Below are 22,047 nucleotides of genomic sequence, written 5' to 3'. Positions count from 1 at the left end.
TTGCAGTCTACAGAGTCAACGTCTTAACCACATGAGCCACTGCATCCCTGTGATCTGGGAGAAACATTTAGTAATTCTATAGTCATGAAGAGACCACTACCTGTTAGAATTCAGATTTCTGAGTGGAGTGAATTAAGACAATTAGCTCCAAGAGTCTGGTGGATCTTAATGGTTTCTGGACAGCTCTTATTTTCTCTTAAGCATCTTTCATACTAAATAAACACACAATCCCTCAACTCATAAATGAGTTGAAGTTGATATAATGACTGACATAACAACTAGAATTGTGTTGGATGAAACTCAAAATTAGGTCCATGAAATAGGGGCTACATAACATCTGTCAAGACAAGAAAGGAGGAAACACATTCTTAGATTAACTTTCCTAATCAGAAGCTATGACAAAAATTATCTTGGCCATTGTGCTGGAGCTGAATTCACATAGGGACCCTCTCCAACACTGACATTGTCATTTTCAACCATCACTCTTAATGTACAGCAGCTCACTGGACTGCTGGTCATGGCACATCATTGGGTCTGCTGAGCCAGCTGTTCGTCTCAGAAGAAGCCAAGGGAAGATAGTGGACAAAGGCAAGTAAATTTCCATATAAGGGCAGATGATCCAACAAGAAGAGGAGGGACAGAGGAGGGGAGGGCATAACTTTGGCGTTCTGTGAATAAAGAGGTAAAGTGGGGAAGGAAGCAACAAGCCAAGAAGAGAGAACAGTAGGTACACTGAGGAACTCACTTGTGTAGAGCAGCCAATGGATCTCTCTCTTTGCTAAACAACTGCAGGAGTTCCAGCCATCCACCTTCCAAGTCTCTACACTCCTACAGCCCAAGACAGAGATCCCAAGCAAGAAGAGCTTGCTACAAGCAGAAGAAAGAGATTAGATGGCTCTGAGAGTATAGGTAGGAACTGATGTGACATCAGATGAAGATACTAATAGGAGATAGGGATTCCTAAGCAGCTGAGGAGGACATGGTTAGCCATCTAATTCAAAGGCTTCCTAGAAAAGAAGCCCCTGGCTAAGCAGAAAGAACTTGCACAGTACTGTTAACCTCTCATCTGCAGGGAGTCTCCTTCTTTGTAAGTTTTCAAACAGAGGCTGGATGAACATTGGTTGGGAGTGCATGGCAGGGGGTTGGATTCAATGGCCCTTGTGACCTCTTCCAACTCTATAATCCTATAATCCTGCTAACGCTTGTTAACATGTGGAGTTCCAGTCCTACTAATACCTGCCATCAGTGGCAACCCAGTTCTGCCCACACCACCAGTTGAAATCCCAACCTGCTAATACTTACCAGCCCCAGAGATCCAGTCCTGGCAATAGTTACCACCAGTTGAGATGTGTGTGTGTGTGTGTGTGTGTGTGTGCGCGCGCGCACCATAATTACAGCATGGACATGTACATGAGTAACCATGTTCACATGACACTGTTATACTGCAACTGCCCTGCATTCCTCCCATTTTCCCTTGGAGACTGATTCTTTTCCCACTTGAAATCAACTAATGCTCCATCCCACTTTGATTTAGTAACCAATTTGGATGTGACTGCCACCTCATTACAATAATGACAGCGTAGTAGGCATAGTGTGAGTGTGATTTCATTGATCCTCTCCTGTGTATTCCCAATCCTTGGTGTCTCCAGCAGAGAAACCCCAGACTACTTCTGCTCGTTGGACGGGAAGACCACCAAGTTTCCAAAGCGAACTACTGTACATTTATTCTTTGGCATGGTGGTTTGTTTACAAATTACATAATCTCAGTGTAACCTATTCAGCATTAATACCAAGAGAAAACACAGGATTCAGAAAATGTTTAAAGTGTCCAAAAGTTTAAACAGTAACATATGAAAGCCCAACGGGATAAGTGTTGGTTCATGGGGGAAAGCACAGAGGAAAAGTGGTGGAAATTACTTGTTGCATGTTCATTTTCTCCCTATACAACAGTTGACCATGCACACAGTCATATAAGTTGGACTTTGTGGTGTTGTTTGCCTTCAAGTCATTTCTAACTTGTGACAACTCTAAGGCAAACCTATCACAAGCATCTCAAAGTAGTTGGCCAGCTAAGTGGATAGAGGGCTGCTGCCAGTCCACAAACCATCAGCTCCCAATCTGCAGACATTTTCTAGAAAGAAAGAAACAACCACAGCTAATAGGTACAAATATGGTTCCAGTCCCATATGGATATCACTGGCACATTATGAAATGTGTTGAAATAGCATGAGAAGCACTGGATTGAATAGCTCTATTGACTTGCCAGCAAAATTTATTTGTTTCTCTTTCACTGCACTGAATGTGAAATTTCAAAGGTGAAACAGTTTTGTTCGAACGAAATGAAATTATATAGGTCTGTAATATCTTAAATATATACTATAAACTGTACAATAACTAATAAATGAAGTTCAAAGATGCACAATGTGATGCTTTTTCATTCTTAAAAATATTCTATCAAAAATTAAAGACACATCAATCATTTTAGACCTTGTTAATTGATTTTTAGCATTATAACTTTGCCTACTGTTACTATACAAGAATACTTTCCTGTATGCTGTGTGTAGAAAGTATTCCCATCTGCTTTAGCGCTTTGCCTTTTCACGGGCTTAAACCTGTCAAATTATTCCATTTGATTTCAGAGAATTCTCATATGGCAATCTATTTTATTTACTTTATCTTCAATAAAATGGTTCACTGAACATTAGCAACTATGAGACACAAGTTTCAATCAGTCCTTCGGCAAAGGCGTCAATCTACATTAGACTTACTCTGGTGCGGGTTGCCCTGAGAACATTGAAATAAGACAAGGCAGTAGTGAACAAACCACTAAGGCAAGGCAAAGCAACAACAGATAAGAAAAAGAAAATTCTCCCTTGACAATACAGCCCTTTGCTTGAAAAACACAGGTACATAATTCAAGACAATAATAATTTCACAGCAGCTTACGAAATTCTTTAGACTCTGGTTTAATTCAGCTGTTGTGACAATTAAGAAAGCTTCACTATGGTTTGCAAGGGTGGGAATCATGTAACCCTCAGATGCTGTTGGACTGGAACTCCCAGCATTCTTTATCATTGCCTATGGTGGTCTGAGTTGCTAGAAATTGCTGTCTAGTAACATAAAACAGACCATGATTCCCACTCATGCTCTAATGCCTGAGCTGTGAAAATCAAAATGTCAAACAAAGGGTTTTTCCAGAAAACAGAATTGGAAACATGGTCTGAAGCAGGTTTCCAAAGCATCAGTTGTGCTACCTATCTACTGGTGTAGAATATGAATTTACTTACTAAAAGCTATGTACAGTAATTCTTCACCAAATTTCATCAAATGTAGCAATGACTAATTTCAGCAATTTTCTTCCCATTACAAAAAAGTCTTTGAAAGCCAGAAGTCGGAAGTTTTCAAAGGCTATTCACAATTCAAGACTTATTCTGAAGAAAAACTGCATATGGCTGTCTGCACAAATAACAGCATATTCTGTGCAGAAAACTGCATTTTCTTTATAAAAATAATATTTCAACATAAAAATATTAATTTCTGCATAGAAAATGAACAGAACAAAAGCAGTGATTGAGGATTTGTTCTGCACAAAATTCACATGTGGATGATTTGCATTGGAAATAGGATTTTCTGTGCAGAAAACAGCATTCTCTGGGCATTCAACACAGACATATTAGTTCCTTGCAAAAAATATTGTAGTCTATGCAAATGGACCATATATGAACTTTTCACAGAACAAATTCCCAATTATAGCTTTGTTCTGCACATAAAACAACATTTTCTTTGCAAGAAATAACTTAAACTGTGAAGATTCTTGTCACTCCAGGATACTTCTCATCAGGTTTCTTGACACTTTCAATCATTTTTTGAACATTTTCAAATAGTCTTTCCATCTTTATTTACTAAGCACAGTTACAATGGTTGCTGTTTCCTGAGGTTACGTCATGATGGAAATTCTCTGAACAGAGAAAAAAAGTAAAGCAATAGATATAAATTATGGCTTGCTTGTTTGTATGGAAGGTCAAACTGATTCAGTTGAGTTCTGAGCAAAGGTGTGGCATGATGTATGAACTGAGCCTCTAGTTTTATTCTATCTGAAAACTACAAATGATCCCCACACCATTCATGCTGTTAGTGTCTGAGTTCTGCATTCAAGTCAATCAAATATAGGAAGTGTTCATATCTACCACTTGTGCTTCCATGGAGTTTACTCACTAGCGAGATTCCACGGGAAAATAGGACTTAAATTAGATTTAAACCAAAGAGAATCCCAGAATGCCCAAACTTTATCACACGACGTTGCAGTTAACGTGAAATAACGCGAAGTTAATCTGAATGCAAAGCAGAGAAAACCGGCAGCTTTTTACTTTCGGAACAATCCCTGCTTTGCATTTGGATTAACTTCGAGTTATTTCACTTTGGCAGTTCCTAGTGTGATAAACCAACCGAATCTGCAAGTTTGGCTTAAATTAGAGTGTACTTTAAATCACGTTTAACTCCCGTTTTCCCCTGGGATCTCCCCTAGTGTGATAAAGCTCCATGCTAGGCTATCTTCTACAACAAGTTCATATTGTTACTGAGCTGGCATCTATTTTCAATTTTCTTTCTTTATCCATACCTGTTGTGGTTCAAAAATAGCTACTGTAATAGCTAGTAACAGCAGAACAATCAAGTATATTTGAGCATCAATACTTTTTGGAAGACAGTATCATTAAGGACTAATTCCAAGAACTCTCAAGCATCATTTTGAGATACCATGAAAATGTCTCCCAAAGCATAAACTTTGTAATAAGCGATGCAAGTTCATCTCTGATATGGGCTGTAAAAAAAAAAGAATATTATTATAATAGTGCTCTTCCCAGCAAATCAGACCATTAAGAATGTACTTAATGTTCACTTGAATTGAAAAGGAGGCCTGTTAAAATCCATATTTTGCTACTTTGTATAACCATAGGAAAATTTAGTACCTAGTAGTTCTAGGCCACAAATTTGATTTTACACATGCAAAGAGAGAGAGAGAGGGAGAGAGAAAGTAAGTCTGTGTTTATTTCTAAACTACATTTAAAATGCTTCTTTGTGTTCAGACATATCTATAATTTGTAATAAGCTATCTTGTTAGTAGGATTCAAATCTGTCACAAAATTGTTTCACACAGTTCATGACAATGGATATGTTTTATTTTGAAATGTCAGCATAAACAATCACTGGTTGCAATACCTTTTGCATCTACACAAATTTAATGCTGTTATATAATTTACCTTGTAACAAAGAATGTGAAATGTGCAAACTTTTCAGATACAACTTAATACCACTCCAATAACAGCTCATAACAGTACATATAGCACATCTAACATTTCTAACACACTTGACTCCCGTGTCCATGGCTAACGCATATTTTTATGCTTGAGGCAGCTAGCATACCATCACCACCATAATCAAAACTGAATAAAGCAATCAGCTAATAACATAATCATAACTGTGTAAAGCAATTATACCATTTCAATAAAATTAATACAAATTAAAGATAAGTCATATGATCTATGAAATCTCAGTCTGATACAGAAAAGGGCTAGGTACTTCATCTACTGCTGTCACTGAACATGGTGATATTTGGGGGATATTCATAAACTGAGGATGTTATATTTTGGACATATAATAAAAGCATGAATCAATGGAAATGATTACAAGTCTAGGTAAAGTGGAAGGCAATAGGAAAAGAGGGCAACTACACTACATATGGGTCGATCCAGTCAAGGAAGGTAAGGTCCTGCATTTGCAAGGTTTGAGCAGAGCAGATCATGATGTGGTTCTTAGAAGTCTCTCACACATAAGGTCACCATAAGTGGAAGTCAACATGATGGTAAATAATTCACACACACATAATTGTAACACACTGCAGCTTCATTCCGGGTATCATATTCTGTCTTAAGAAACTGAAGTATAAAAGACACGTTGGCCTGTAAATCTGTCTCCTTCACTTCCATCTTCACAGAGCAAACAAACTAACCAATCAGAAAGTCCAGGGGCTGCACATGTTCTGGAGGTCAGAGACCTATGCAGCACCATTTTCAATTCCTCTGGAGGGTCACAGCTGCACTGAAATAGCCACTGTTTGAGGATACCAGAAATAATTCATGGCATGATTGTTCACGTTTCACATTGTTTTGGGAAGGTTGGCTGGTAACAGTGGGGAACAGAAAAAGTAACAGTGCAGTTCACATGTATTTTTGCAGCTGAAAAACAACTTTATTTGTGACCAAAAAAGATCTGAGTGTTCCCAAGGGTCATACTGAACCACATTCTGCCTGCAGGCTACCCCTGTTTTAGTAAACCATAGTTTTCCATTTCACCAAATCAGGAAATCAAGATTAGAATTCATCTGAATTGTACACTGTCAATAATAGATTTCCTCTAGCTATATATTGTACATGCAAAAGCAATAGCACTTTGTATTTTTAGTGAATGAAGCACTCTCTATGCAGTGCTTCATTCACTAACATGATGTGTTAGCCAATTGCCTCCAACATCCTGACATGGTAGTGGTTGGCATGGTCCAGAACTTCAGTGTTTTCAAACAGTATTTTATGCCCAGAATGGTTTGTGGCATGTTCTGCTAATGCTGATTTTTCTGGCTGGACCACCAAACACAGTGTGCAAACAAGAATCAAGGAACACAAGAGACACTGCAGACTGGTCCAGCTAGAAAAATCAGCATTAGCAGAACATGCCACAAACCATCCTGGGCATAAAATACTGTTTGAAAACACTGAAGTTCTGGACCATGCCAACCACTACCATGTCAGGATGCACAGGGAAGCCATTGAAATCCACAAACACCTGGACAATTTCAACCGGAAAGAAGAAACTCTTAAAGTGAACAAAATTTGGCTACCAGTCCTAAGGAATAAACTCAGCAAATGCAAATGGGAAACCATTCAGAGTCAGGGGCTTTCCCAGCAGATAATGATCACCAATTAGCAGACATTAATCCTCTTTTGCATTAGCCTCCAGCCTGAGGCTGGCCATTAACACAGAACAATACACATGCAAATCACTCCTGCATTCACAGTATATATACAACCAACTTTTTCTAGGCAAAGTATTCTCTGAAGATGCCAGCCACAGATGCTGGCAAAACATCAGAAAGAAACTCTGCTAGAACATGGCCACATAGCCCGAAAAACCCACAAAAAACTATAAACTGCAGAGTTATTGCAAACTGTGCAGGAGTTTAAGAATCTTTGCAGTCTTGTCATGCACCATCTTTTCCGGTTTGAAATGTTATATGGCAAGTAAAGGTTACATATATGCTTGAAGCTTCAGCCTTCGCCAGTTTGAAAGTTGAACAATTTCCTTTCCATGAGGAAAGCTGTTCAGTTTTCAGTTTCTGTGGACGAAAGCTGTGAACTTTCTGGAAAACTATAAAGTTATCTGGACATGTTGTGTAACTTTCACAGAAAAGCAGTGTGGTTTCCTATCAAGGGAGGAACATCCCAAATGCCCCGAAGCTACACAATGAATAATTGTTCAATTGTTCTCAACATCTGCTGGAAATCAGAAAAACTGTGATTTACCATCACTATCCTGACTACTGACATGCTATCTGAGGCTGATGTAGATGAAGCTGAAGAATATCTAGAGGGCCATACATTCCCCACCCATAATCAACATGATTGTGAAGTTGCTTCCCTCCCCTCAAGCAAAAACAAATTTCTTTCTAATGTTAAACAATCTTTGGTGAATTAGGAAAACATTTCTAAATAGGAATTCAGTAAGAGTATATATTTTGGCAGGAAATTATTTTTGTTAACATCATTTTATCTCCAATTTGCTTTGTCTCCAGTTACTGGAGAGAAGGCTTTCAGGAAAAGTTGATTGCACATACAGATTGCCCTAAAAGCTCTACTTCTTTCAAGATTATTCCAGCCTTCAAGCAAAGTCTAGAATATTGTAACAGGAGGAAAGAATGGCACTGATAATAACCTGATTCTTCATGTTCCCCAAACTAACTTTACATAGGAAACAATGTGCATCACAGAACACCATTTCACCAAAGTTTCTCTGAGAGCTGTGGTAAGAAGCAGGAAGTTTGCACTGATAAAAGTTGCCCATACCTTGCCTTTTCCAGACCCCAGAAAACCTTGTGGTAAATTTCAGTCTTGAACTGGAGTGGTACAGAGCATCAGTTCCAGCACTGCAGCCCACCTAATAAAAGACATACAAGACATCTGTAAGTGTTGTGTGTTATTGTTACTGGTGGCATTCATCCACCTCTGGATTCACTTTATGGCATACTTGCCTTTATTGCCACCTAGGCATCAAGTGTCAAAAATATTAACACAATTTTGATATACACTTTATATATTACTTCTCCACGACCAACAGTTCTCCATACAGCACTTTTATACCAGTATAAACATCAAACAACTGAGGACTATGGAGCAAGCATAAAACTAGGGAAGGGGTTTATTTCACTGTTTTTATTACAATTATTTTAAGGGTAGTTTAGTAATATAGTTAAAATGTATAATTAAAATAATTTTTTAAAAATGAACCAAAACCAAGAAAATGCAGCAAAAAACCAAAACAATTAAACAGACTAAATCAGCCAATTACCGTATATACTTGACTATAAGTTGACCTCATGTATAAGTTGAAGGCAGGTTTTGGGGCTATAATTATGGATTTTGATATGACCTATGGATAGGTTGAGGGTAAAGCTTAGGGGCATGTAACAAAGGATCTAAAGGATGAAGCAACTGCAAATAATACCAAAGAACTTACAAAATTCCAGCAGTGCTCACACTAAAAGCAGGATGGAGAAGAGAACAGAGAGATGTCAGTGCTTCCAGGACAGATCACACTCTTGCCTTTCACCAGGGGATAGTTCCTGTTTTTAAATAAAAGTTAAGGTGCAATACTTACATTGACCCATGGATAAGTCAATTAAGGTTTTTTTGGGTTACTTTTTGACTTAAATTTCTAGACATACATGAGTATATTGCTTCTGCAGATGACTCAGACAAAGCTATGTTGCAGCTAGTCACACACTTCTATAAGCAGACTATTCTATAGTTAGGCCACCACAATCAAGAATGTTCCTTCCTTCTTGACCCAAAATACATGGAGAACAGTGTCACTTGGACTACTAAGCCACGAAGCATTGGGAGGAAAGGTTTGCAAGCATTGAGTATTGCCAACATCTCTAGAACACTGATATGGAGGCATTGTTCCACAGTTGACCAGTGTCCTTGTACTTGTGCAAACAAGAATGGGCTCCTCAGTATGAGGGAAAGGTATCTGTCATTATGGTGATAGATGGTTGTGAGAATGGAATGGCATGTCCTTAGTCGGTGTGGTGAGGTTCACCAAGTCAGGCTGTCCTTAAACATGAATGATAAGTGAAGGCAGATTGTTGTATGTAAAGCAGACATGTCAACATTTTGAAAAGGGAGCTTGGGAACAGCAGCTAAAGGCTCCCGCCATCCTTGGATGGCACTGGACCACCAACCAAATGGTGCACTCCCAGAGAAGTGTATGAAAGAGTCCTACCTGATTACATCTTGACTAAGGAGTGAAACCATGGCAAATATGGCAGCTGCAAAGATCGTAAACAGAACTTTCACTTACAGAATCAACAAGTCTTGAATGGAAGTAATGAGGCCATAGGCCTCACAGAATGACTCAAGGTATATTATACACACTGCCTTGAGACAATGCAGTGGCACAATGATCCCATAGCAAGGTATTACTGCAGTCAATTACATGACCATTTCAATAAAACACTATAGAAGATTAAAATACCATAGATGGGCCAACTCTATAATAGAATTACTTAAACTAGGCTATCAGATTAATTTATGTGCCACTACTTCTGCTTTTCCCATTTCATTCCTCTTTTTGTTTGCTTGTTTCTCTTCCCAATAACTGTAGTGAAGAGACTTTCATGCTTCTTATTGTTCTTTTTAACTATCCATAAGTTTACTTCAACACATGGTGACACTGTGGATGAGACATCACCAAGATGTCCTATCTTCAGCTTCTCTGCTCAGGATCTGCAGGCCCAGGCCCATGTTCTCCCTGATTAGAGTCTGACCACTGGCATGTGGTCGCCCTCTCTTTCTACTGCCTTCTACCTTTCCTAGGATCATTGCCTTTTCTAATTATTTATTTTTCGTCATGATGTGGCCAAAGTATCACAGCCTCATTTTAGTCATCCTGGCTTCCAGGGATTGTTCAGGCTTGATCAGTTCTAGAAAACATTTGTTTGTCTTCCTGGCTGTCCATGGTATCCTCAGCATTCTTGCCCAGCACCACATCTCAAATGAGTTGATTTTCTTTCTATCAGCTTTTTTCACCGTCCAGGTCTCATATCTGTACATGGTAAAATGGGGAATACAATAGCTTTGACTACCCTCACTTTAGTATTCAGTGTTATGTCTTTACACTTTACGATCTTGTGGAGTTCTTTCACAGCTGTCATTCCGTAGTCTTCTGATTTCTTGGCTGCAGTCGCTGTTCCGATCAATATTTGATCCAAAGTATCGAAACTCATTAACTATTTCAATGTTCTCATTCTTTTAGATCTTTGTTAGTCCTTATTTTTGTTTTCTTAATGTTAAACAGTGACCCTACCTTGGCCCTTTCTTCCTTGACCTTCAGTAACTGCTCCAGGGCTTTGTTAGTTTTTGCTAATAGTACTGTGTCATCTGCCTCTCTTAGGTTGTTAATGTTTGTGTCTCCAAACTTCACTTCTCTTGCCTGTTCTGTATATGATATTTTCTGTATACAGGTTGAATAAATAGGGTGATAGTGTATAGCCACGCCTCACCCCTTTGCCGTTTGGGAACTACTGTATATACTCATGTATAAAACTAGTAATTTCAGTCAAAAATTGACCCAAAAATGACATAAATCAGTGTAAGTAATGTATTTTAACTCTTATTTTAAAAAGGAGCCATCCCCTGGTGATAGGCAAGAGTGTAAACTGTCCTGGAAGCACTGACCCCTCTATTCATTCACCCATACAACGTTTAGTATGAGCACAAACATGCCTGCTGCAATTTTGTAAGTTTTTTGGCATTGTTTTCCTTTGCTTCATTTCTTAGATCCTTTGTTACATATCCCTAGGTTTTACCCTTGACTTATCCACAGGTCTTGTCAAAATCCATAATTTTGGTCCCAAAACCTGCCCTCAACTGATATATGAAGTCAACTTATGGTGGAATATATATGGCATTCTATTTCACCATATTCAGTTCTGTTGGTGGCCTCCTATCCTGACTACTGGTTAAACATCAGGACAATCAAATGTAGTTACACTCCCATTTCTTTGAGCATTCCATAGCTTTTCATGATTTATGCAGTCAAACGCTTTACTATAGTCAATAAAACACAGAGATTTTCTGTGGGAATTCTCTAGTGTGTTCCATTATCTATCGTATGTTTGCAATGTGATCCTTAGTGCCTTTTCCTTTGCTCTCTCTTCTCTTCATGGTATCTATTCTTGTACTATCAATAGAATATGATATATTCACATGCCTTACAATATTTGTAAATTATTATTTTGTTTTTATTTTTTACAATCTGGCCATGTAACATAATAAATTGGTAGTAGTAAACTTTTGTTATTATTATTTTAAAATTAATATATTATATAATTATAAAATTACCTTTGGGCTAAGTGTATAAGATGTCCATGAAACATAAATGAATTTCAAGGTTTAGATTTCGGTCCCTTCTCCAAGATGGCTCAGTGTGTGTGTGTGTGTGTATCTGCAAATATACCAAATGTAAAATACTTCTGCTCTCAGGAATTTTGGAGAATAAGCACAAATTAATATTGGGTTTAGAGATGTCTCCCACTTCCAAAAATATTTCATTACATATCTGCAAATATTCCAAAATGGAAAACACTTCTGGTCTCATGAATTTCAGAGAATAAGGAGACTCTATATATAAAACATAAATGAATTATGTGTTTAGATTTTCCCATCTTCCAAGATAAACTCATTGTGTATATATTCAAATACTCAAAAGTCTGAAACACTTCTGGTCCCAGGAATTTCAGAGAATAAGGAGACTCTATATATGAAACATAAATGAATTCTGTGTTTAGATTTTCCTGTCTTCAAGACAATCTCATTATGTATATATTCAAAAATTCAAAAATCAGAACCACATCTTCCCTCAATCCAAATACTGAACTCCTATTGATAAAGCCTAGGATGGCATTGCCTTTTTAAGCTGCTGCGTCACACTTTTGGCTCGTGCTCAGACTAAAGTCCACTAAAACTATATCTATGCATTTCATTTTTATTGCTCAAGTGTGGCAGTATCAATGTGGCACTATTACTTCCCTTGATCTATACACTAGACTCCTATTGATGAAGCCTAGGATCGCATTGGCTTTTTTTAGCTTCTGCATCACACTGTTGACTCATGTTCAGCTGAGAACGTGTGACTTGCGAGGGTCACTCGGTGGACTTTCGTGGCTGAAGAGAGGGGGATTCAAGCCCTGCTCTCCCACTGTCCTAGTGCAATGGTCCAACGGTCCCTCTGGAGTACATGCCGACAATGGCTGGTGGATGGAACTGCCCCTGTCCCCAGCTGATGCAGTCTACCTGCTTCATTTGCTAATCCCCAAAGGGTCCAGGCGCTAGTTGGCAACAGACTACTAAGGGTCATATAGTCCAACCCACCTCCTGCCCCGCAGGAGTACATAGGATCCTCGAGTTGGAAGGGACTACTAAGGGCCATATAGAGATGGAAGGGGGTCCAATGACAAGAGTTAGGAAGGTATAAGGCAGTGCCATGCCTTTCAAAACACCCTGCTGCTATGTTTATTTCCTCCAATGGACCAGCACCTCCACCTGCCCTTCAAGGCAGAGCAGCAAGGCCCAGAGAAGCACATGGCAACCATGCCCACTTGGCCAGATGCATTTGTTTGCCTTTGAAAACATTCCGTATCTGCTCTGGAATCTGGACTCCACTCTAGAATGCAACTGAGGCCAGTGCAGCCATTGGATACTGGTCAGTGCGTTGGATACTGGTCAGTGTGTTGGATACTGGTCAGTGCATTGGATACTGGTCGGTGTGTTGGATACTGGTCAGTGCGTTGGATACTGGTCAGTGCTCTTCTGGACCTTGGTCAGACCAGACCTGTTCTTGGAGAGCACCTTGCCTTGGGTCTATCCAAGTTCTCAGCGCCACGATGCCAAGTGTATGGAGCTACCTCAAAGGGAGTGGAGGGGTAAGCAGGAAGGGAGGCCTAGGGTGACCATTGAGGCCATGGATCTGGACAGCCATCCTTTCTCTGACTTTCAACCATCTCTTCCTTCTGCAGAGGGTCAGGAAGACTATTGTCAAATGGTTTTCCTGCTCCATACGGCCAATGGATGAGGAGGACGATCCCTGGTCTCTTCCTCTTCCGAGGTAAGTCCCTATTACATTCCTTCCTATCTACCTTGCTTCCTTCCTTCCCTCTGTTCCCTCCCTCCCTCTTTCTCCCTCCTTCCCTCTTTCTCCCTTCCTTCCTTCCTTCCTTGTTTCTACGTGTTACTACCTCCCTTGCTCCCTTCTTTCCTTCCTTCCTTCCTTCCTTCCTTCCTTCCTTCCTTCCTTCCTTCCGTCTCTACTTGTTACTGCCTCTTTTCCTTTTTTCTCTTTCCCTTCATTCCTTCCTTGCTTCCTTCTTTCCTTCCCTCCTCCTTTCCCTCTTTCCTTCCTCCCTTCTTTCCTGCTTTCCTCCCTCCCTTCCATCCTTCTGTCTCTACTTCCTATTACCTCCTTTCTTTCCTTCTTTCTGTCTCTTTCCGTCCCTTCCTTCCTTCTCTCTCTTCTTATTACTACCTCCTTTCTTTCCTCCCTCCCTCCCTCCCTCCCTCCCGTCTCTACATCTTACTACCTCCTTTCTTTCCTTCTTTCTGTCTCTTTCCCTTCCTTCCTTCCTTCCTTCCTTCCTTCCTTCCTTCCTTTCTCCCTTCCTTTCTTCTTTCTTTCCTCCCTTCCTTCCTTCCTTTTTTCCCCTCCCTCCCTTCCTCCCTCCCTTCATTTTTTCCTTTTGGTTTGGGCAATGATGGCTTCTTTCGCTGATGTTCTCTGGGGAATTTTCTGTACAGGGCTCTGGGAAACGAAGACTTTTGGGAATCTCTTGGAATTGTTTGCTAGGGAGAGGTAGATCTGCTGGTGTTTTCATGGCCTCATTCCCACTACCTTTTAAATCAGATGGCAAGAAACCAGTTCAAATGACCCTGGTTCCCACTTAATCCGAATTTCTGGAGCCATTCTGAGAGGGGGACCATGCTCCAGATGTATTTAACCCACGTCTTTTTGACATTGATTTTTTTTTTTCTGCTTCTTTTTCAATAAATCGATTATTTGCAAGTTTGGTGAACCACAAGCGGATCAGAATCGATTCAAATTTCCCCTTCAGCTGGCTGGAACTGAATCATTTTGAATCGATTCATTCATGAATGGGAACCACAAGCAGTTTATTTTGGTGCCAGAAAATAACAGAAAATGTGATTGGGGCAAGTGTAGTGTAAACCACAATCTGATGTCGAATCGATCCAACGATTCGGATCGCACACTGATTTCTCTGTAAGTGAGAATGAGGCCCATATCTCCCTTTGGGAAGTGGGAAAAGGCTGAGTGGAGCTTTTAGGTTTAGATTTCTTTGAGGCATTTTTCCTGACCTCTCTCCTGTGCTCTAAGGCCTTTTTCGGTGTCCACGCTACGGCTTTGTGGAAGAGATCAGAGAGCCACCTGAGGATGTCACTCTTGTGGCCCCACCATTGGGCTTTCTAGAGCACCATTCCAGCTGCATCTCTGGATAGGAAAGATGATCAGTGGTGCTGGGGATGCTCTGAAGTTGTCACATCAAATGGTCTTTTCCTGTCCCCATTCCAGACTTACGGAGCCACAAGGAACCTGCGTCAAGGAGGAGGATGTCGCTTGTCCAGCGTTTGCCATGAAGGTCCATCGCTCTTCGTTGGTAAGGAAAGTCTTTCAGACCCACAGATAAGTGTCATCTTTTGCCCAATAGTGTTCTGAGAAGGGACCATGACCTGTGGTCAGGCAGTGAAGGGCCCTGACCGCTCCTCTCGAGGGTGACCAGGTGTTCTCCTTTTCCAGGACATGTCAGGAGGTTGAAACATAGGACCAGGAGGAATTCCAAAATGTCTTCTGTTACAAGCATAGCTAAGAAGCATGCATTTACATTGATCTTAGTGGGGTGTGTGTGTGCTGACTTCTGTTTTGTAATGTCCTACATTTTTCCATGAATGTACTGCATTTCTTCTTTTCCCTTGAAAGGATTCCCCAGAAATGGAGGAGGCGTCCACAGAGGCCAAAAATGAGGAGGAAGATGGAGATCATAGGTACTCTTTTTCTTACCATCTCCAAAGGGCATGTGGCCATGGAAGCACCATGGCTGGGCTTCTATTTGGACCTTTGTACAGTGGAGCCTTGCCTTATGCAGGGATCTGTTCTGAGCCCTGCCACGTAAGGCAAAATCTGCCTATGCTTGAGCCTCATTCAGTATAATGGGGCTCATGATCACCATTCACTTGATTGCCGCATGGCTTCCGCGTAAACAGGAAGCCGCGTATGGTGCACCTGCGTATGAAGCGGGCACACTGTATTGTCTTTCCTCCCAGCTTACAGAAAGAACCCTCTCGGTTTCAGAAAGGTAATTTGTTCTCACCTGGGAGGGATGGCTTCTGTAATGCCTCGCCCTGGAGAAATAGTTGGGTGCTTCTGGAAAGAGCACTCTCTTCATCAGTCCATGAGTTTCCATAAGGATGTCCTTGTGGTCCCTCAGTGGGCTGTTTAGAGCATCATTCTGCCCCAGAGGGATGCTCTGAAGGTGTCACACTTCATGAAAATTTCCTGCCCCCATTTTAGACAACTGGAGCCAATGGGGGATTGTGCTGAGGAGGAGGAGGAGAAAGAAGCCTCTCAGCCATTTGACCAGGAGGTGATTCGCCCCTTCTTGGTAAGGAAAGAATCTGGCTGACCCTCAGAGGGGGGTCTTATTATTTATGTATTGATTTATTTTAAAAAGATACACACGCACACAGTGGGACCTTGACATCCACTGGGGTTTGGTTCCAGGATCCCCCATAGATAACAAAATCCATGGATGCTCAAGTCCCATTCAATATGATGGCAGAGCAAAATGGTGTCCCTTCTATAAAATGGAAAATCAAGGCTTGCTATTTGGAATTTGTACTATTGGGGAATATTTTCAAGCCGTGTATTCTTGTAGAAAAAATTTGTGGATAAGGAGGGCCGACTGCATGTGTTTATACATCTTTTGCCCTTCTGGACCCACTGAAGAGTGCCAAAGAGTGTCTTGAGAAGGGAAAGTTTCTGACCTCCTCCTTTTCCAGACGTTTCCACCTCCTGACCAGGAGGAATCCCAAAAGGTCTTCCGTTATGAGCATGACGAAGAGGCCCATTGAGCAGGGTGGTCATGACACCTTCCAGGACACGTCCTACGTTTCAAGCATGCAAATGGAGCCTTAGAAGGTGGCAGTTACCTAATTTCCCTCCTCTCCCCCATCCAGGGAAAGAAGGCTCTGCCTCCTCTTTGCGAGTGGTTCTGCCATCTGAACCCTACAGTGGCTGAGTTATTTGCAGACATTGTGGCCCAGGGTCATTTAGAATTCATCCTGGATCACTTTTTAGAGTCACCCAAAAGGTAGGCAAATTGCATCTTAGTCTCCCATGCATCCCTGGGGCTGTGGGCCTATATTTCCTCTCTGGGGCTGGAAGTCCAGTAAGGATGCAACTTCCCTCCCCTTCCCTGTTTCTCTTGACAGCACCTGTGATAAGCTCCTTCATGAAGTCCTCACTTCTACGTATTGCAACCTGGAGCATGCACTGCTATTCCTCATGGCCGAGATGAAGAAGTCCTCTTGGTTGAGGAAAGTAAGGACATCACACAGAAGGGGTCTTTCCTGTCACATGGCTGCTCCACATGCAGCAAATTCAAAGGGTGGACCTTGTCTTTGGAAGTTGGGGAGAAAGCTGGTTGACCCTCGATCTCTTTGCTTATTGTTTGCAAGTGTTGTCCTCTTATTGAGACCAGAATTTCCTTCTCAACTCAGGTGAGAGCCATCAAAGCCATAGGGTTAATCGCAAATGTCATCGACTATGATGAGACACTGGAGCCGTGGGTACCCTCCCTCTCAAACGCCTTGCTTCATGTCACGCGTGAATCCAGTCTCCAGGATCAGACCCTCAAGGAGTAAGTTGTGTTACAAGTAGAATCTGGGGGAGAAATGGTCAGTGGGGGTTTCTAGTGCGCTGGATGGGGCCAGATGGAGGAATGCAAACCTCTCTACTGAACAAACAGGATTTTCTGTTGACTTACTGAGGTGATATTCGCTCTCTCTTCTCTGCAGGGAATTAAGTCACAGCATCAATGGCCTGCTGGCCAGGTTCTTGCCCGACATTGAGGCCTTGCTTGATGCCACCCGTTGGGGTGAGTCTTACTTCCCTCTGTTTGTCTCTCTGGGGAAGAGTGCCTTTCCCCCTTCCCCAGCCTCTGAGCCGCGGTGATCCCTCCACCCCAAAAGAAAGGGAGAATGGGATTATTCACAGCTTTACTGGGGGAAACAACAGAAGAAGTCTGTATGAATGTCCATGTGGGATATTACAACCCGTGGGATTCAAAGGGGAAGTCAAAAACATCTCTGCTTTCTCTTTTCTTTTCTAGGCATATGATGTCAGCGCTCCCGCAGGGAAGAAACATGGGCTGTATAAGCCTTAAAGCCTGGATGAGGGAAGCCTCTTCCAGGTCCCACTTAGGAATCTCTTGAGGATCAGTGGAGGCTTCCCTTGGACCATTCACCTGGGCAAAGAGGGTGGCAGCCCAGCAATGCTCCCATCTCAGGGGGCAATGTCATTTACCATACTACTACTACTACTACCACTACCACTACTACTACTACTAGAATCATCAGGCTGGCCTGCAGAGAGCCTCAGGAAGCCAAGGCCCTTCTGGTGCTGTAGAGCAAAGGAGGAGGCAGTCGTGGGTTAGACACCCATCCACCTCTTGCTCCCACACGCTTGCCTGGGTCTTCTCCTCTTGCCCATCGGACCCCTTGGCACCAGGGACTCGCATGGGGACGGAGGGAGGAGAGGGAGCGGAAGGGGAGGAAGCGCAGGAGCCCCTGCTGCCTAGGGAAGGGGGTGCCTGCCGTTGGGGCCTCAATGGTCAAGGAGGACAGAGCTGGAAGGGAGGCGTTTGAGGCACCTGCAAGAAGACCCAGAAGAAACTGGGGCCAGCAATGATCCATTTTAGTATTAGTATTAGTATTAATTATGTATATATTCAAAAATTCAAAAATCAGAACCACATCTTCCCTCAATCCAGACACTGCACTCCTATGAAGCCTAGGATGGCATTGCTTTTTTTAACTGCTGCGTCACACTCTTGGCTCGTGCTCAGCCTGAAGTCCGCTAAAACTCCTATATCTATGCATTTCATTTTTATAGCTCAAGTGTGGCAGTATCAATGTGGCACTATTACTTCCCTTGATCTATACACTAGACTCCTACTGATGAAGCCTAGGATCTCATTGGCTTTTTTTAGCTGCTGCATCACACTGTTGGCTCATGCTCAGCTGAGAGAGTGTGACTTGCGAGGGTCACTCGGTGGGCTTCCTTGGCTGAAGAGAGGGGGATTCAAACCCTGCTCTCCCATTGTCCTAGTGCAATGGTCCAACAGTCCCTCTGGAGTACTTGCCAACAATGGCTGGTAGATGGAACTGCCCCTGTCCCAGGCTGATCCAGTCTACCTGCTTCATTTGCTAATCCCCAAAGGGTCCAGGCGCTAGTTGGCAAGAGACTACTAAGGGTCATGTAGTCCAACCCACCTCCTGCCCTGCAGGAATACATAGGATCCTAGAATTGGAAGGGACTACTAAGGCCATATAGAGATGGAAAGGGGGTCCAATGACAAGAGTTAGGAAGACGCAAGACAGTGCCATGCCTTTCAAAACACCCTGCTGCTATGTTATGGTGGCGTAGTGGTTTATTTCCTCCAATGGACCAGCACCTCCGCCCGCCCTTCAAGGTAGAGCAACAAGGCCCAGAGAAGCACATGGCAACCATGCCCACTTGGCCAGATGCATTTGTTTGCCTTTGAAAACATTCCGTATCCACTCTGGAATCTGGACTCCACTCTAGAATGCAACTGAGGCCAGAGCAGCCATTGGATAATGGTCATTGCCTTGGTTACTGGTCAGTGTGTTGGATACTGATCAATTCGTTAATTTACAACTCGGCATATAAGACAACCCCCAACTTTTGGTGCAATTTTAAAGGATTAAAAAGTTGTCTTCTACACCGGAAAATACGGTATTTTGCATTACAATGTAAAAATGGAATCTACAATGTCTTTCTTGTCTGGGAGCCAACTAAATATATTTCAACCTGTACACATGAATATTCGTAGAGCCTCTTATATAATTATGTTGATATAAGGACAGAAACAGCAGGAAATCCAAAGGCAAAGTGCATGGTTCTATGTCCCAGTTCATGAGTTCAAGGTACTCTTGAGTTCATGGGCCTCTGTATACTCCTACTGACACAATAACAAGTCCAGAGATGCTACTCATACACAGCTCTCCCTCTCCAAGTAAAGGTAACCCTAAGGATAACAATGGTTTTCGTATCCAATAATTGAGGTTTCCATAGCTATACTACAGAGATGTACTAACTTTAAGTAATACTTATACATTTAAATCCACATACTATTCATTCAGAACAGACTATAATAAAAAGTGCACACAATTATAGTCTAACAGTTTAATTTAAGCTATTGTGATTTAAGAATTAAATTGTGTGTTAAACTTCTCACTGAAATCCAGCACTGGCTCGTCAGTTATGTAATCCTTCTATAAGGAAATATTGAGAGACCCTTAACTACAGCAGCACTACTGGATGCCATTATAATTAACAAGGACATGCAAAAAATAAATTAACAGTTATGTTTTATAATCATGTGGAAGTGAAATGAGCTCATGAAGAGGTCCAAGTACTTACTGTGATCTCATTAGCCAAATTTTACATGCTATTTTATATCACTACTTATACTGTTAGAGTATTAATTTGCCACTGTGTTCTGTATATTCATGAAAGCATATTTTAAATACCTTGTAATGAAGCATAAGAACTGTTTGGCAATATCATGGCCTGCTTATGTAACACACACACACACACACGGACACACACGGACACACACACACCCAATACCTCCATTTTAGATTTTTTCTCTTTTATTTTACATATAGATCTTGATTAATGCAAGATGGTTTCAATTTATTTAAAAAAATCATTTTAGAAAACTTTTTTTTTGTGAGGGGAAAACAAGTAGGATGTGTTTTAGCTGGACTCTTGTAGCTACAGTTCCAAAAACATCTAAATACCAAACATTTGGAATGTATAATATGGAGGAACCCAGCAGCATGCACTTAGGAGGGATCTGGTTGTATTAGAAATTAATTAATTTTAAATTATTCAAATGCACCCATGTGTTTAAAGCCTGAAGTCTCCCTCCCCTTCAGTTATAAAGAGACGAGACTTCCCTAATCAATGCAACCAATGTGACTGGAATTGAAAGTTAATAGAATTCGAAGCCAATGGGGAATAGCCTGAGAGACAGATTTATAGAGCTTCATCCTCCCTCCACAATGAGGCAGCAGATCCCTCAAAGGATATGGACAGACCCCTTCCCTCAGGAGGCAACAAAGGTGCACCTAGGCAGAAGGTATTCTTGGGCACCTCAGTGGTTAGTGCTTCATTCTGAGAGAGTGGACACAAGGTGTCCAAATCTGACACTGCCTAACTTTGATTAAAGTCTTCAACTAAACTAAGGGCTATTCCAATCTACTTTATATGAAGCCATATGCATTTGCTAGTGTGATATGTTGTTGAATAACTACCTTGTCCATCATGCACAAACATCATTTTAGTCACTCACAGATTATTCTGCCCATCTAGTGGAAGCAACTTTGTGCTGGTAACTAGATAATGTGGAGTAACTAAATGGTGTACAGGAATACCTCCTTTGAATCAACCTTTTTTGGAGTTTATCACGCTAGCAAGATCTTGCAGGAAAACAGGAGTTAAATGTGATTTAAAGTACATTCAAATTTAAACAAAACCTAGGCGGGTTACACACCGCCATTTAGTACGTATTCTATATGTACTAGGGTTAGGAAGGGGCGGTGCTTCCGCACCCCCCTAACCCTAGTACGTATAGAATACGTACAAGATGGCGGCGCCCTGTTCATATGGGCGCCGCCATCTTTACGTATTGGACGCTGTGCGTCCGGACGTCGCGCGGTGTCTATGACGTCACGAGTCCGCCCCAGGCGCCTCGCGACGTCATAGAGGCGCCGCAAAAAGAAGCTTCAAAATGGAGCTTCTTTTTTGCTCCGCGCGGGAGCCGCGCGGTGTGGCTGCTGCAGCTCCCTCACGGAGCAAATGGCGCCAGCGGGAGACTGCCGCAAAGTGGCGGTCTGTAACCCGCCTTACAATTTCAGAGAGTTTATCACACTAGGGGACTGCCCAAATGAAATAACATGAACTTAATACGAACACAAAGCAGAGAAAAATGGCAGGTTTTTTACTTTCAAGTTGTTCCGAAAGTAAAAAGCTGTCGGTTTTCTCTGCTTTGCGTTCAAATTAACTTCACATTATTTCATGTTAACTGCAACGTCGTGTGATAAACCTTGGGTATTCCGGGTTTTATTTGCTTTAAATCTCGTTTAACTCCCAATTTCCCACAGAATCTCACTAGTGTGATAAACTCCTTTATCAGTTTACTCTGTTGTCTTGTGCACCAAGAATGCACACAAACACCACAAAATCATTTTGTTTTTTAATTATTACATTTAACTGTACATATAAAACAATTCACCATGAAGATCTAGAAATTATTTGTTTGTTTGTTTGTTTGTTTGTTTAATTTGTATCCTGCCTTTCACCCTGCACAGATGTCTCCATGTATTATAAGTACCTACCACCTAT

The 22,047-nt window shown here is 41.6% G+C and overlaps 1 protein-coding gene across 1 annotated transcript in view; it reads right to left on the bottom strand.

The window, feature by feature from the left end:
• FOXP2 (forkhead box P2) overlaps positions 1-22,047 on the bottom strand; it is a 475,962-nt gene that overhangs the window by 332,086 nt on the left and 121,829 nt on the right. The window contains exon 3 of the mRNA XM_089524323.1: positions 8,115-8,205. The gene's annotated coding sequence lies outside the window, so the exon portion shown is untranslated. The remainder of the gene's footprint in view (positions 1-8,114; positions 8,206-22,047) is intronic.

The sequence above is a fragment of the Sceloporus occidentalis genome, unplaced genomic scaffold (genome assembly GCF_023333645.1).
Source record: "Sceloporus occidentalis isolate IW3139 unplaced genomic scaffold, rSceOcc1.0.p SCAF_5, whole genome shotgun sequence".
Taxonomy (NCBI): Eukaryota; Metazoa; Chordata; class Lepidosauria; order Squamata; family Phrynosomatidae; genus Sceloporus; species Sceloporus occidentalis.
The sequence above is the reverse complement of the archived record's forward strand: the minus strand, read 5'-3'. Positions and strand labels throughout refer to the sequence as shown.